Source organism: Tenrec ecaudatus, chromosome 17 (genome assembly GCF_050624435.1).
Source record: "Tenrec ecaudatus isolate mTenEca1 chromosome 17, mTenEca1.hap1, whole genome shotgun sequence".
In the NCBI taxonomy this organism is placed as follows: domain Eukaryota; kingdom Metazoa; phylum Chordata; class Mammalia; order Afrosoricida; family Tenrecidae; genus Tenrec; species Tenrec ecaudatus.
In genome coordinates, this window is record NC_134546.1 from 76,955,315 (window position 1) to 76,960,860 (window position 5,546).

Below are 5,546 nucleotides of genomic sequence, written 5' to 3' on the forward strand. Positions count from 1 at the left end.
ATCAGGTAGAATAATTCATGCTTAAATAAGGGAAAGAGGTAGGTCTTTTTTTTTTTTTTAGCACAAACACATTCACTTATTCATCAGAGGGGTGATCCTAATCAAGTCAACACTTGGAAATAGTTGCATGTAAAACTGTGTGTGATCGAAGTAATGGAATATAATAACAACAACAACAACAAAGCAGTATGGAGATTTGCTCATTGAACTGAGCTTGTTCCTTCTCACAGCTAATTCTTGTCCAAGCGATGATGGAATTTTTATTCTACATTTTCATAGGTCCGAATACAGGTGACATTGTTCATAACAAATTCCACCACTAATTTTCCATTTTCCAATTTTCTGGTTATTGTGCTCTCCTTCCCATCCCAATGCTGGTGTTGAACCAAAACACCATCTGTGAAGTTGCAGACAGTCTGAGTTTTTCTGCCGTAAGCTGTGGTTTCTTCAAACTTCTTTCCCAGGTTACAAGAAAACTGTGGTTTTCAAAGTGCTCTCTGTTTTCACGGTGAGGGCTTTGCCATCACAAGTGATGACACAGTCAGGCTTGGCCATTGCCCCCATTTTCGAAGAGCCATTCCCACTCCTAGTTCCTTCATGTATTCATGAAAGCCTTTGCTGTCCACCAGGCGTCATCTTCCCACGAACTGCTCAATGGTGGCCATGGTGGGCGAGGACGGGCAGGCGAGCGGAGTAGGTAGAGGAGAGTGTGGCGGGCGAGCGCGGTGTCAGAGGTAGGTCTTTTAAAACTAATTTCAGATTTGTTCTGCCTGGTGCCAGTTAGGTGAATATTTTTATGAATTGATTCCTAGATTTTCAATTATTTTCTTCTGCATAGAGTCAGGTCTGCATGCATTTGGGCAGTGACTACACTCCTGCTACCCTAGCCACCATCAAGAGAAGAGAAGGAAATTTATTTTGTTTATTACCTACATCTTAATATAATGATCTGAAATCGAACAAGTATTATCTTAAGTCCGTGCTCCTGGCAGAACCTATTCACTTTAACACATGAAACTTTAAACTATTTTAAACGTTTTAGGCTAAACAAATTCATCCAAGACATCTACTTCAGCGAAGTCCAGACCTTTGTCTTTTTACTTTTTCTCCCTTTTACATGTATGTTTAAATTCTTTTTGTGACATGAGTGAAGCTTTACAGTGCACATCACTTTTCCATTCCACAACTTATACACATTGCGTTTCCAGTCATTGATTGCAATCTCCACAAAGTAACTTCCCTTATCCTACTTCCTATCTGAGCTTCTCTTTTTCAGTCCTCTTTCTTTTCTGACCCCTTTGAACTTTATCCTTTGGCAAATGCTGCCCTTGTTCTCAAATGATTGATAATTCTAAGGTTTACTTACATTCTTTTTTTCTTTGCATTTGTTGCCATCATAATCTTCTTTTAAAAAAATAATACTTTCATTGGGGCTCTTATCACAATGCATACATGCATCCAGTGTGTCAAGCACATTTGCACATATGCTGCCATCATCATTTTCAAAGCATTCCCTTCCCACTTGAGCCCCTGATATCAGATCCCCATTTCTTCTCTTTTCCTGCCCCACCTGACTCCCTCATGAACCCTTGATAAGTTATAGATTAGTTTCATATCTTTTATCATCCTCTGTCACACCTCACCCACTTTCCATTGTTCATCCCATATGTCCATCTTTGTGATTGATTCCCCCTTTTTCCCCTCACCCTCCTATAATTCTTCTAGTATCTCTAATATCATTGATGGCCCTGAGGGGTTTATCTATCCTGGATTCCCTGTGTTTTGGGCGCTTATTTGTAGCAGTGTGCATGCACTGGTCTAATTAGATTTGTAAGGTAGAGTTGAGGTCATGATAGTGGGGTGAAGGAAGCACCAAAGAACTAGAGGAAAGTTGTTTTTCATCAGTGCTATGTTGCTCCCTGGCTGCCTCATCTCTTTCCTGTGACCCCTCAGAGAGGGTATGTCCAATTGTCTGCAGATGGGAATTGTGTCTCCACTCCATGTCCTCCACCCCCATTCACCTTGGGTATGGTTTTGTCTGGGTCTTAGATGCCTGATACCTGATTCCATCAGCACCTCATGATCACACAGCTTGATGTGCTTCTTCCATATGGGTTTTGTTGCTTCTGAGATAGATGGTGCTTGTTTATCTTTAAGCCTTTAAGACCCCGGACACTATACCTTTTGATAGCTGGGCACCATCAGCTTTCTTCACCACATTTGCTTGTGTCCTCATTTTGTCTTCAGAGATCATGTCAGGGAGGTGAGCATCACAGAATGTTGGATTGTTAGAACAAAGTGTTCTTGTGTTAAGGGAGTACTTGAATGGAGGCCCAGTGGCCATCTGCAACCTTAATTCTTAACATATAGATATGAGTGCACAGTTATATCCCCCTCTTGTTATATGGGTATTTACATATATATGGCTGTATTTAGGCCTCTATACATGTTCTTTGCCTCCTGATTCATTCCTCTATTTCCTTTTACTTTCTTCTTCTCCCACCATCATGTTTGACCTTCATTCAGGTTTAGTAATTCCTTGCTGCTACATTGCCCTTGATTAAGCCCCACAAGGCATCCTATGGCCTTCCTTCAATTGATTATAGCTCACATGTTGTTCCCTAGTCCCTGGGTTGGTTCCTCCCCCCTTTCCTTTCTCCCACCTCCCCTTCTCCCATATCACCCCAGAAAGATTGGTCCCATTCATTTCATCTCCTAATTCTTTATCCCGCCTGTATTATCTATATAGACATGCTTATGTCTATTCACTAATAAGTGCAAAAAAACCAGGCAAAGCCAAATTAAACAACACAGGAAGTCAAAACAAAATAAGAAATAAATAACAACAACAGAAAAGTCTATAGACAGTTCAAGGTATGTTTGTTGGCCTTTACGAGTGTTTCCCAGTTGAGACTGATAGGGTGCCACACTCTGTCTCCAAGGTTTATTTTTGTTATTCCCTGGGGCTTTCATCACTCTGCTCCCCTGCTGCTCTACTGCATGCCCTCCGTGCCTCACCCCAGCGTGATGAGGCCAGACCAGATTGTGCAGTATTCCCACACTATGTCTCCAGTGCTGTCCCCTGCAGCACCCTGGTTCAGTAAGGGATGCCTTATCCCATGGTGGGGCCAGCCCTATGATGCTCCCCATGTGTTGTCTGTTCCAAGCAGGATCATCATCCTTGGGACTTGTTTGCACCAGGATGTCCCCTCCTCCCTCTTCATCCCTTTTCATTTCTGCTGTGTGCTCTAATCCAATGCACCCCTCTCCGCAACCTGTAGCCCAGTGCTGTCCTCTGAAGTGCATTCTTCACAGTGGGGGGCGGGGGTGGGAGGGTGTACACATAGTTGGGATTGGGGCCAGCCCCTAATACCTCTCTATTGGTTCCCTGGTTCAGGCCAGTATGCTATATTCACTTCCTGGAGCATCAGGTTGAAGCCTGGTCTCTCTCCCTCTCCTGTGGAGATAGAAACAATACCTTCCCCTTTGGTTGGTAATGCCCTTCTCCCCGCATGCCACCTGTAGGAGGCATCCACTGATCAAGGTGTTTAGTATGGGTGACTATTTAGCCCCTGTGCCTTTGTGACTTTGCAGACAAATGCAGCAAAATGACTGTTATTTGGGACCTTGCTGCTAAAAACATTGAGAGATAACTCAGTTATTTACTTAAAAGAATCTCTAAAGATTCTTTTGAATCTTGCATATCCGTGTGATTGTCTTAGAACAGTGCTTTTGTTATTGAAATGTTAAGAAAGTGTGACTAGTTAAGTAACATTTGCATAGATAAGAGTTTAGGAATGTTTTTTTTTTAAGTTTTTGATGTTTATTTTGTAACCAATCCCATGTAAGAAGAGTATCAAAACCAAACTTCCAATATACTGGGTACTTCAGTCCATCAGAGTGTCATCCTCCCGATCCCATGCTTTGTACATATCTCTTTCTTTTCCTTTCATCTTCACACCTCATTCGAACTCAACTTGATGCGGTATAGCTGGTCTAATCCCCTGCACCCACCCATGTATTTTTGTTTTGTTTTTTTTTTTCCTTTTTCTTTCCCTCTTATTTCGTTGGCTGCCATATGTATCCCTGAATTGGGTTTGGCCCCTGCCATAGTTACTAGACCTCACCCGAGGGATGTATGCATATAGTTTTTCCCTTATGCCCCATTTTTTTTAAAGCTTACCTAAGTGGACTTATGTTGTACTTCTCCTTTTGTGCTTGACTTACTTCACTGAGCACGATTTCCTTCATGTGGCAATGTGCTTCATGCATTCATCACTGCTTTTTAGAGATGTATAGTACTCTATTGTATGTATGTACCACAGTTTTGGGTTTTTTTCTTCAGTTCGAGTTGATGGAAATTTGGGTTGCTTCCAACTGCATTTGAGAACTGTTCTGCAATGAATATTGGAGCACAAATATTTGGCCATGGTTTGTTTCTAGCCTCCTCTGGGTTTATATCCAGTAGGGGGTTTGCTGGGTCATATGGTAGATCAATCTGCATTTGTTTTAGATATCGCCAAATTGATTTCCATAGTAGCTGTACATACTTACAGGTTCACCACCAGTGGATGAGAGTTCCTATTTTCCCACGGCCCTGCCAAAATTTGTTACTTTCTGATTTTTTTAATTGGGGTAGCTTTGAGGGTGTTTGGTGGTATCTCATAGTTATTTTAATTTACATTTCTCTTGTGGTTAAAGATTAGGAACCCTTTCTCATATGTTTATTGGCCATTCGGATTTCTGTCCCTGTGAAACTGCTGTTCAGGTCCTTTGCCCTTTTCTTAGTGGGCAATTGGGTTTTCTCTTATTGTAAGCTTGCAAAGTATTGTAGATTTTAGTAATAAGGTCTTTGTCTGATGTGTTATTGCTAAAGATGTTTTCCCAGTCAGTGGACTCACTTAGTATTCTCTTGGTGAATTCTTTCGATGTACATAGGTTTTTTACCTTCAGTATAACCTACTTGTCAATTTGTGGTTCATCTGTATCTGTGTCCTTCCATATTTCTGATAGCCTATTTATTCCCTGCACCAAAGTTCCCAGGTTGGTCCCAATTCCCTCATTGATGGCCCTAGTAGTTTGGGCTTTTATTCTTGTGCATGGAGTGAGATAAGAGCCTTGCTTCATTTTTCTGCAGGAAATTATCCATTTTTTCCAGCATCATTTGTTGAAGTTAGTATCCATTTCCCATTTGATATTTTTGGGCCCTTATCAAAGATCAGTTGTCTGTATGGTGATGATCTTATTTCTGGGTTTTTAGTTCTTTTCCATTGGTATCTGTCATTATACCAGTACCACACTGTCTTGACCACTGTGGCTGTATAATAGGTGCTAAAATCAAGTAGAGCAAGCCCTCCTTCTTTGTCCTTCTTCTTGAGGAGTTCTCTGCTAAATATGGGCTTCTTCCCTCTCTATATGACGTTGGTAATCAGTTTTTCCAATTCCTTGAAGAAGAATGGTGGTATTCATATTGGGATAGAATTAAACTTGTATAATACCTTGGGCAGAACTGGCATCTTTACTACATTGGATCTTCTAATCTGTGA

At 41.3% G+C, this 5,546-nt stretch overlaps 1 pseudogene; it reads right to left on the reverse strand.

The window, feature by feature from the left end:
• Positions 1–260: 260 nt before the first annotated feature.
• On the reverse strand, positions 261–665 carry LOC142430919 (fatty acid-binding protein 5 pseudogene; annotated as a pseudogene).
• Positions 666–5,546: the final 4,881 nt, after the last annotated feature.